Source organism: Sus scrofa, chromosome 7 (genome assembly GCF_000003025.6).
Source record: "Sus scrofa isolate TJ Tabasco breed Duroc chromosome 7, Sscrofa11.1, whole genome shotgun sequence".
NCBI lineage: Eukaryota > Metazoa > Chordata > Mammalia > Artiodactyla > Suidae > Sus > Sus scrofa.
In genome coordinates this window covers 22,807,074-22,819,232 of record NC_010449.5, presented here as the reverse complement: position 1 = coordinate 22,819,232, position 12,159 = coordinate 22,807,074, and positions in this window count along the sequence as shown.

The window sequence follows — 12,159 nt, the reverse complement described above, 5'->3', positions numbered from 1 at the left end:
CCTAGCTAGTGTCAAGTTCAGAGTCTGAATTGATTTCCCCAAATGCAACCTGACACAGACGTTTTCATTTCCCCTAAAGGACCAAGGAATTTGGCCTCAGGGAGGATGAGAGCTCAAGGCCCTGACAGCTGATTCCCAGGTCCAAGTGGACTCTGCAAACACCCTGGGTGCCCTCAGTCTCCTGGGATGGGACCTTGAACCTGAAGTCCCTATAACTTTTTCTTGTTGCTGCTGACAGTGATGTAGGCTCTTCCTCCAGGGAGTCAACTCTGGACTCTCCATCCCTAGGAGACAGAGAAGGAGGAGGAACAGGAGGAGGAGATCCCCAGGGGAAAGGGCTAAGAAGATGGGGAGTCTCCTGGGAAAGTGAGGAGAGAGAGGAAATGGTGACAGTTGGGGATGGAAGCTCGGGAGTGGGGATGGAAGGACTAGAGGGCAGGGCCGGGGGAGGGTCAGTGCAGGGGATAGGTGTGCAGGGAGGGCGGGGTGTGTGTGGGAAGCGGCACAGGGGCTTCTGGCCTGGGCACTGGGAAGAGGCTCTGCTTTTCCCCTGGATGATAATCACACAGGCCTTCGCTCTGGGCTGGGCTGGTAAATGCTGCTTCAGTGTGAGGCCTTTTTCTGTCCTTACAGGACTGTTATAACTCAGACCCACCCAGAAGGAAGGGCAGAGCAGACAGGAGAGCAGGGAGGCGATTCAAGGAATCCCCCTCCTCCAGTGAAACACCCCACCCCCTTCCCCACCGCATCCCCCACACATGATGCTGGGGACAGGGACAGTTAAGGGACAGCCTGTCCTCAGCACACAGCCCTGGGCTACTGGGACTCTGGCTCATTGGGAGCTCAGACAGCAGGGAGTACTGTGGCACAAAGACTGGTCACAGAGCTTCAGAAAAACAGCCACCCACCTGGTGGCCACGGAGGTGGTTCCTGGAGAGCAGAGGACAGGATGTGGAGTGGAGCCTGGAGACCACAGTGGGGACAAGGAGATCCACCCTGCGTCTGGGCCCAGTGGTGCCCCTCACATTTCCCTGAGAGTCGAACCCAACCGTCCCCCTCCAAGACCTATAGGACCCATGATCCCAACACTGTCCCCAGGGACACACAGCTGTCCAGGCCTCCCACCCCCAGCTGTTGAAACCTGGAGGGTGCCCTCCCCGTCCGCCCAGTCCTGGAGCTCAAGACCCAGCGTCCTGCCTCTTCTTCCCCTTTGTCCTTCTGGTAGGCAGGGCCCTGCTGTCTGGATCCTCCAGGCCTGCTCCCTCCACCTCCAATCTTGAAATTCCAGGACCTGTGGTCCTGGACCCCAAACTCACCTCTGGCCATCAGGGCGACCCAGGGTTTGGGGTCACGGGTTAGGTAGGCAGCCCAGGGCCCCACAGGCTGCAGCTCAGCCTCAGCTCCAGTTGCGCAGAATCAGCAGATCCTAGACAGAAGCCTGTGCCCAGGGGCAGCCACATCAGCCAGATGTTGGGGTGCAAGCGCTTCTGTCTGTTTGCTGCAGTGTCCAACCACTTAACACCCACCACGCAGCAAAGGTGCCCTGCCCAGCGCACCAGGATGCAGGAAAAGGTGGGTGGACTGGGTGACGCAGAGGAGGCAGCACTGAGTGAGGAGCAGAGCCAGAGGCTGCGACCCTGTTCTCCAGCTGTGGCCACGGAGCTGGAAGCCCCAGAACACCCAGGAGTAGCTGGGAGGTGACACAGGAACCAGCCAGCCTTCCAGCAGCAGGGGTGCCCAGGGCCCCAGGTCACTAGGCAGCCACAGAAGTGGGTCCTGGGACCCCAGCCCACCAGCCTCTGAGACACCCCTGACTTCGGCCCCCCAACCCCCCACTCAGAGCAACAGAGCCAGAGAACCTGACCATACAGGATGTGACAGAGGTGCCTAGATCCCCACATTCCCATCCCCCTGTGACTCAGGGGACTCACGACATGAGGGAAGAGCCCACTATCTGGTCCACCAGGCAGTGATGCCAGCAGCACTGGGAGCCACCAAAGCTCCGATGACCCTGGAGGCACAGGGAGTGATAATGTGGGCACTACGGCCACACCCCTGACAGAGGGGATGCAGGGCACACAAGAGCACCCAAATCTCCACCACATCAACACAGATGTTTCTTCCTCCCTCTCTTCCTTCCTTCCTTCCTTCCTTCCTTCCTTCCTTCCTTCCTTCTTTCCTCTTTCTCTCTTTCTTCTTTCTCCACACCTACAGCATGCAGAAGTTCCTAGGTCAGGGATCAACCCTGGGCACAACAGTCACAAAGCCAGATCCTTAACCTCCACTCGCCCCCTTGTCTCTTATAACAGAGAACCAGCCCCTAGAAATCTGATGCTAGAGAGTGTGTTGGTCTAGGAAGGGGGCTGGAGGACAGGGGTTTCCCTTTGGAACTGGGAACACTTTGTGCCTGAGGGGACCGGAGAGAGACTCACTCATGACCCATTTTGGTTCTGTTCATGCCAGCTTAATATTTATCCATACCCAGGACATCTGATATAATCTGTGTGAGAAGCAATATTGCCCTTTGGTTTTGGTGGGTTTGTTTTTTCTTTGTTTCTTTGTTTCTTTCTTTCTGGCCACTGGTGCGGCATAAGGCAGTTCCCAGGTTAGGGGTCGAACTGGAGCTGCACCTGCCAGCCTTCTCCACAGCCACAGAAACGTGTGATCCAAGCCAAGTCTGCGACCTACACCATAACTCACAGCAATGTCAGATCCTTAACCCTGAACAAGGCCAGGGATTAAACCCGAAACCTCCTGGATACCAGTCAAGTTCACCTGCTAAGCCACAAGGAGAACTCCTGCTCTTTGGTTTTCAGTGGGTCTAATGCACCTTATGTGAGGCCCCAAACATCAATAATAGTGCTGTTCAACAGAATGTTCTGCGATGAAGAAATTATTCCATATCTGCACTGTCCTCATGGCAGGTGCTACTACCTGTGGTTACTGAGCTCTTAAAATTAGACTAGCGGCACTGAGCAGTTGAATTTTAATTTCAACTTTAACTTAAATAGCCATATGTGGCTCAGCTACCCTATTTGATGGAGCATATCTAGGGTGTTTTAGTTTTCATTCTCAAACCTCAGGAAGATACTGTATGATTCATAAAATTAACCTCAGGAGTTCCCACTGTGACATGATGGGATCGGCGGTGACTCTGCAGCGCATGGACACAGGTTCCATCCCTGGCCGGCACGGTGGGTTAAAGGATCTGGTGTTGGTTGCAGCTGTGGCCCACATCTGACCCCTGGCCTGGGAACTCCATATGCCTTGGGGCAGCCAGAAAAGAAAAAAAAAATCATCTTCACATAGAAGCCACGGATTTGTCTATGGTGGGTCTTAAGACATATCCTGAAAATACAGCATGCCCAAGAAAATTGAGTCAATATGTATTTTAAGGTCTAGAGTGTACAGATGTTATCCAAAACATGATTTACCATCTCATGGTCAACGGTATTCCAAAACACCCATCATTGGGGCTAATTCTTGACTATATTACCTTGAGATGCGTGGTGTCCTTTTCATTCATCTGGTAACAGAAGCAAGCACAGGAGCCTTTGCTTAGCCCACAAGAAAGCATTTGTTGAATACCCCGAATATAAAATACCTTGTAAGCCCTACATAATTATGAAATGATAAAGCAGCAGATGTAACCTTTGAATCCACCACCACAGAATTCCTTACTTTTCGATCCTCCGCAGTCCATCCCCCCATTTCAGGTTTCTCTGCTCTCTTTCACTCTTTGACCCACTCCCCTCATCATCTGTATCTAGAGGAAAAGATACATGAAACTTTCACAGTTGTAGGATAAAGAATTTTCTACATGACCCAAAGACGAAAAACCCTAATGAAAAAATAAAGCTTTTCTGTGGCAACCACAAACTCACAAGCATGCACACCCATGTCCATAGTCAAACTCAAGGACACCTAAAAACACGTGTCAGGCAAAGGTGGGCAGGTGTCAATATTCTTCACCCAAAGACCAGCAGGAACCCACTTAGCTGAACACACTGTATTGACTGGTTGATGCAGCAGGGAGAGTGCCCACCACGAGGAACCACAGGGCATCTTAGAATGAGGGAGTTAGAAAGAATCTATTATTATAGGAATTGGGCTTTGGCTGGATAATTTGGGGGACGAGTAAGAAAGCAAGGATTGACTTAATTTGAGTATTGCCAGGAAGCACAGTCAATTAGATGACTGGGTGTCCTTATCAACCTTATTTATAAGGAGGACAGGCTAGAGCCAGGATAGAACAGCAATAGGTAAAGTCGCAGCCAGCATGTGACCCAGGACAGGGAGATGCTCACTGCTTTGTGAGTAGCACAGTGCCCTGTCTTGCTCTGGGCGTCAACAAAATGATGCCATGGTCTTGCTGTGTGTCCCATCATCATGGTCTCAGCGTGTCCCTGTCTGATATTGGTGTTTTGTGAGATGGGTTATTTCAAAGGGGAGAATAACATGGCCGAGCTGTGAGCAAAAGGACAGCCTGAAACAACACTGAGGTCCGGCTGCAAGTTTCCTACCTGTTCCCTGGGGTTAGGAGGCTGATTTTTCTTTTTTCTTAAATTCAATATTTTAAAATTCCTACACCTCAATTGGAAAATAATGAAAGACTATTAGAAAATGATTTGGAAAAGAAGAAATGCACATGTCAAATATATGACTAATGAAGACTGGGAACAAAAGTGAGAATGTTGGAAGAAGAAATAGAACAAAAAATTAAAATCTATCAGCTTGGCAAAGATGAAAGGAAAATAAAGGCTACAACTTTAGGAGTTCCCGCTGTGGCCCAGCAGGATCAGCACTGTAGGTTCCATTCCCAGCCAGGTGCAGCTGTGGCTTAGGTCTCAGCTCTGGCTGGGATTCAACCCCTGGCCCAGGGAACTTCCATATGGCCCAAAAGAAGGGAAACAAAACAAAACAAAACAAAATCCACAAACAAATCTGCAGTTTTGACCAGGTCTCCCTGGGAAGGTCAAGGCAGGGCAGGGTACACAGATGAAGACTGGCTGGTGTGGATAGTTTCAGCAGGGCTGGGGCTACAGGGGTGCTCTTAAGGTGTCTGGTACCTGGCTCTGGGATCCTTAAGGCAGAAGAATATTGCCTCAGGTACTCAGGCCACACAAAGGAGGCAGGGCCCTCCACTGGTTAGTTAGCATATCAAAGGCATGCTCTTGGCTGGGCTTTAACCCTGGGAAAGCAGTCTGAAGGTTTTTAAAGCTGTCAAAAGTCATAATATACAAAAATAAATATATATATACACAGGAGTTCCCTGGTGGCTCAGTGGGTTAAGGATCTGCCTTTGTCACTCCTGTGGCTCTGGTCACTGCCATGGTGGGGGAATGTTGACCACTGGCCATAGGGTAGGGAAAATATATGATCACAGGGTTGATAAAATTGAAAACAAGTACAAACTTTTGAAAGGGCAGTTTTGCAAATGTCTCAGCAATATAAATGGGTTTACATTTTCACATAAAGATTTCTCTTATAGAAATTCATCCTAAGAATATCAATCATGTATGTGCTTCAAAATATGTTCATTGAATTCCAGTTTATAAAAGCAACATAGACAATCTAAATGTTATAATCAGTGTCATGGTAGCAAGGAATAGAGAAATACTTAACGTCTTAGGGGTGAATACGACGTGATTTACATAGAGGGTCAAATTTCATCCTCAAGGCAAACCTATGGGGCCCCCACCATGTGGTCCTTTTGTACATCAGGGAAAGGGATGGTCAGAGACATTAAAAAGATGGTGGGGCTCAGCTGAACCCCAGAGATGTTTTCTCTCAGAGTTCTGCTGATTCCTGTTTCACTGATTCCCTGTCCATCAGGTAGGCAGGTCTGACTCTGCACCCCATATAAGTGAACTATGTCCATGTTCCAGGATGGTCTATGATAGGAGACCACTACGCTCAGAGCTCAGGAGGATGTCACAGGGCAGTGTGACTTGGCTCCCAAAACCACACCGAAGTCCATATATGCAGTGTATATTTCAAGGTCTCCTTTGAACCAGATCTGCTAGACACTGGAGATAAAATTAGAAGTGAAAGTAAAACCCTATCTCTATGAGGCTTTCACTATTCATGAGGGAAATTAATATTTAGCAAAAAATTATAAAGATAAATCTAAAATCCCTACTGAGCTAGGAAAACGTTCGTGATATCATGAAAGCAGGTAGCCTGGACACCAAATAGGCCCCCTACCGCTATTACCAACAGTATCTAGATGATGTAAGAAAAAACATGGCATTTATGAAACAAGAACAACGTTCTGTATGATCAGGGAATAAGAAAGACCCTTGGAAATAAAATATATGAGTATAGACATGAGTAATGCTATAGATTAACTAGAATATTAAGGAAATAGGCCCACTAGTTAGTGCAAATGGGAAAGTGATGGCAGCGTAGAGAAAAACTATAGGAATATTAGGCTGTCAATCAAGGAATTCCGATGTTCCAACTACCTGGTCTTCATTCCCAAAACTCCTATGCATCCTGGCTCCCCCTCTTGCCTCTTCAGAGCCATCTCTCAGACTTATCTGAGATGCTGTGTCCTGGGCTTAAGTCCTTAGTTTCATCCACAAAATAAATAATAATTTTTGACTTTTAAGATGTACATTTTTTTTTTTTCTTTTTTGACTGCACCCACGGCACATGGAAATTCCAGGGCCAGGGATCAATCCCAACCACAGCTGCAACCTACATCACAGCTGTGGCAGCTCAGGATCCTTAAGACCCACTGTGCCACAGCAGGAACTCCTAAGTTGTGCATTTTTTCAATCAACATCAGATATATGATTTGCAAATATCTTCTCCCATCCCACAGGCTGGCTTTTCACACTGTTGATTGTATCTTTTGAGGCACAGAAGCTTTAAATCTGAATGTAGTCTGACTTACCTATTTTTATTGCTGTTGCCTGTGTTCTTGGTGTCATATCCGTGAAGTTATTGCCAGGTTCAATATCATGAATATTCCTTTTATATTTTCTTCTAAGAGCTTTATAATTTAAGTTCTTATGTTTAGGTCTTTGGTCCATTTGGAGTTAATTTACATATATATGCTGTAAGGCAGCACTCCAACTTCATTCTTTTTTATGTGCATATCCAGTTTTCCCACACTATTTGTGGAAAGGCTGTCCTTTCCACTTGGAAGAGTCTTGGCACCCTTGTCAAAAAACATTTAACTATATATGCAAGAGTTATTTCTGGGCTCTCTGTTCTGTTCCATTAGCCTGTATGTCTGTCTTTCTGCTAATACGTGCAGCCTTGTAGAAATTTTTGAAATCAGAAATTGAGACTCCAATTTTGATATTCTTTCTCAAGATTATTTTTAGCTATTCTGAGTCCCTTAATAATCCATATGAATTTGAGAATGGATTTTTCTGTTTCTGCCCCCCCCCCCAAATTGCTGTTGGAATTTTGATGGAGATTGCATTAAATATGCAGACTGCCTTGGGTAGTACTGATGTCTTAATAATATTAAGTTTTGCAATCTATGAACACAGAATGTCTTTCCATTTTCTTTTTTTTTTTTTTTTGTCTTTTTTGCTGCTGTTGTTGTTATTGTTGCTTCCATTTTCTTGTATTTTCTCCTATCTAAGGCCTGACCCTGCTTAGCTTCCAAGATCAGCCGAGATTGGGCACGTTCAAGGTGGAGGGGCTATAGACTATTTGTGTCTTCTATTTCTTTCAACCATGTTTTTCAGTTTTATTTACCTCCATGGTTAATTTATTTTATTGACGATATAGTAAATGGAACTGTTTTATTAATTTCATTTTCAGATTGTTCATTTTTAGTGTATAGAAATACTGATTTTTATGTGTTGATGTTGTATTCTGCTATTTTGCTTAATTCATTTATTAGTTCTAAGAGCATTTTTTGTGCATGGGAAACCTTTAGGGTTTCCTACAAATAAGACCATGTCGCTTATGAACAGAAGTAATTTTACTTTTACTTTCTGATTTGGATGCCTTTTATTTCTTTTTCCAGTCTCACTGCTAAGACGGCCAGTACTGTGTTAAACGAAATAGTGAAAGCAAGCATCTTTGTCTTGTTCCTGATCTTAGAGCAAAAGTTTTAAGTCTCTCACCATCAAGTACCATTCCTCGTTTTATTTTGCTACACTTTCTTGCACTTGGCAAATACTGAGGTTTTTTTGTTGTTGTTTTTATTTTTTTAATGTATAAATTGAGGGTTTGTGGCAACCCTGCATTGAGCAAGTCTGTTGACACTATTTTTCCAAGAGCATTTCTGCACTTCATGTGTCTGTGTCACATTTTGGTAATTCTCACAATATTTCAAACATTTATTATTATTGTTATATCTGTTATGTGGTCCATCTGTGATCAATAATCTTTGATGTTACTATTGCAAAAAGATTACGCTTCACTGAAGACTCACATGATGGCTGGCACTTTTTAGCAATAAAGTATTCTTGATTAGTGTATGTACATGACCTAAGGCACACTTAATAGACACAGTATAGTGTAAACATAACTTTTATATGCACTGGGAAACCAAAAAATTAGTTAGACTAAAAAAAAAATTAGATTCTCTTTATCTCAATAATTTGCTTTATTGCTGTGGTCTGGAGCCAAACATGCAATATCTTCAAGGCAGGCCTTTATGATATTAGCTGCACACCTTTCATAAATGGCCTTTATTATGCTGAAGTTTCCTACTATTCTTAGTGTTTTGTCTTTTTTTTTTTTTTTATCATGAAAGGGTGTTGAATTTTGTTAAATGCTTTTTCTCTATCCATTGAGATAAACACGGGGGTTTTGTTGTTGTCTTTGTGTGAATGTGGTTGATTTCAGCATGCTGAACCATCATTGGAGGAATTGTGTTCCATTGCAGGAATAAATCCAACTTAATCATGGTGCATAATCTTTTGAATGTGCTATTGAATTGTTTCCTAGTATTTTGTTGAAAATTTTTGCATCAATATTCATGAGGAGTATTGTCTATAGTTTTCTTATATTGTCTGGCTTTGATTTTAAGGTAATGCTGGCCTTATAGAATAAGTTTGGGTGTGTTCTCTACTCTTAGGTTTCTTGCAAGAGTTTGAGGAGGAGTGGTGCTAATTCTTTAAATATTGTATAGAATTTACCAGTAAAGCCATATAGTATTAGTCTTTTCTTTTTTGGGAAGTTTTAAATCACTGATTAAATCTCTTTAATAGTTACAGATCTGTTCAGATTTTGTTTCTTTGTGATTCAGTCTTCATTAAGTTGTGTGTTTCTAGGAATCTATCAATTTCCTCTAGGCTACCTTGTTTGTTGGTATACTTGTTCATAGTATGCTTTTATAATTTTTTTTTTATTTCTGTGAAATCAGCCCTAGTGTCCCTTCTTTTCTGATTTTAGTTACATGAGTTTTCTCTCATTTTTTCTTCATTAATGTAGCTAAAAGTTTGTCCATTTCCTCAATCATCATTTCAAAGAACCTCCTTTGGTTTCACTGATTTTCTCTATTGTTTTTCTATTCTCTATCTCTGCTCTAATCTTTATTACTTCTTTTCTTTTACCATCTTTGGGTTTAATTTGCTCATCTTTTTCTAATTCCTTAAGTTGTAAAATTAGGCTGTTAATTTAAGATATTTCTTTTTTTTTATTTTTTGGCCATGCCCATGGCATATGGAAGTTCTTGGGCCAGGGATCAAACCCAAACCACAGCAGTGACAACACCAAGTTCTTAACTTGTAGGCCACCAGGGAACACCTATTTCTTCTTTTTAGTATAAGCACTTACAGCTATAAACTTCCCTCTTAGTGCTGGTTTCATGGCATCCATAAGTTTGGGTGTTTTGTGTTTTCATTTTCTAAAGCATTATGCACACTTTAAATCAGAACATAAAACCAAATGATATTTCTTAATCATTAGTTTCAACGACTCCAGAAAGTTACCTGCTACAATGAGTTTGACAGAAAATATGTTTCAAGATTTTCATTTGTGATAGGTAAAAATCATGATGAAAGGTTAATATGAAATTTTATTAAAGGAATCCCTAAACAAAATGAAAAGACAACACACAGAATGTGAGAAAATATTTGCAAATGAAGCAACTGGCAAAGGATTAATCTCCAAAATTTATAAACAGCTTTCTACAGCTCGATACCAAAAAAACAAACGAGCAGAAGATCTAAACAGACAATTCTCCTCTAAACAGACAATTCTCCAAAGAAGACATACTGATGGACAAAAAGCACATGAAAAGATGTTCAACATCACTCATTATTAGAGAAATGCAAATCAAAACCACCTTACACCAGCCAGAATGGCCATCATCAAAAAGTCTACAAACAGGAGTTCCCATCGTGGTGCAGAGGAAATGAATCTGACTAGGAATCATGAGGTTGCGGATTCGACCTCTGGCCTTGCCCACTGGGTTAAGGATCTGGCATTGCTGTGAGCTGTGGTGTAGGTCACAGATGAGGCTTGGATCTGGCATTGCTGTGGCTCTGGCGTAGGCCAGCAGCTGTAGCTCCGATTAGACCCCTAGCCTGGGAACCTCCATATTCTCCTGGTTCAGCCCTAAAAGGACAAAAGACCAAAAAAAAAAAAGTCTACAAACAATAAATGCTAGAGAGGATGTGGAGAAAAGGGAACCCTATTACACTGTTGGTGGGAATGTAAATTGGTGCAGCCACTGTGGAAAACAGTATGGAGATTCCTCAGAAAACTGAAAATAGAATTACCATTTGATCTTGCAGTCCTACTCCTGGGCATCTATCCAGAGAAAACCATGACTCGAAAAGACACATATACAATAGCCAAGACATGGAAACAAGCTAAATGTCCATTGACAGAGGAATGGATCAAGAAGATGTGGTACATATACACAATGGAATATTACTCAGCCATTGAAAGGAAAGAAATAACGGCATTTGCGGCAACATGGATGGACCTAGAAATTATCATGCTAAGTGAAGTCAGTCAGGCAGTGAGACACCAACATCAAATGCTATCACTTACATGTGGTATCTGAAAAAAGGACAGACTGAACTTCTTTGCAGAACAGATACTGACTCACAGATTTTGAAAAACTTGCAGTTTCCAAATGACCCAGGTTGGGGGGGTGGGGGGATGTGCTGGGGGTTTGGAATGGAAATGCTATAAAATTTGGTTGTGATGACTGTTGCGCAACTATGAAGGTAATAAAATTCACCGAGTAATAAAAAAAGAAATTGTATTATTTCTACTAACAGTGGAAATGCATCTATTCTCTTCATAATAATCATGTTAGAGTTAAGTATTTCATTGGCACATCTGTTACAACCTCTCTTTCAAAGGAGAAATTCTACTGTCTTCTTTTCAAAGAGAAATATACACAGCAAATTTTTTTCTGCAGTAAACCAATACAAGCCAATATAAAATATAAATTCTTCACAAAATATATACAACAGAAGAAAATAGCTTTTGATTTATTTATTTATTTATTTATTTTTTATTTTCCCACTGTACAGCAAGGGGGTCAGGTTATCCTTACATGTATACATTACAATTACAGTTTTTCCCCCACCCTTTCTTCTGTTGCAACATGAGTATCTAGATGATTTATTTTTTGAAGACTAGAATGTTGACACTTTTGAAACAGGCAATTGACTCTGAGCTGCTGTGAACTATGGCTCTAGCAATCAGACGTAATTTCTTTTTTAGGCTTCTTTTTTCTGGAATTTTTTTCCTATTTATCTAATAAGTATCCCATTAACATTAATCTTTGTCTTAAAAAACATTCTACAGAGGAACAGTTCCACCATTATCTTGCTAAATTCTGACCCTGTTCTTTAGTAATTTCTTGTATTTAGTTTCACATTTATTTCTAACCAAAATCATTGGAACGATCTGTATCCTTAGCCCATAAAATTTGTTCCTTTCAGCCTTAAAAGTCAAACATGGTCTGAGACTATAATAGTTAAAATCTTTGGCCACTCACCATGTAGAAAAAAATCTGGTTGCAAATTGCTTGCTCCTGCTGTAATGAGGGTCTGAACTTATGTCAGAAATCTACTTGTACCTGCTGGTATTGATAGATACAGATGGAGGATATAGGAATCTTGCACTGCTTGGTCATATTTTTTTCAACAAAACATTCTTATACAACTGAACTATCCGAGCAAATTTCCCATCTCATGAATCCAGGAGTTTAAGCTCCTT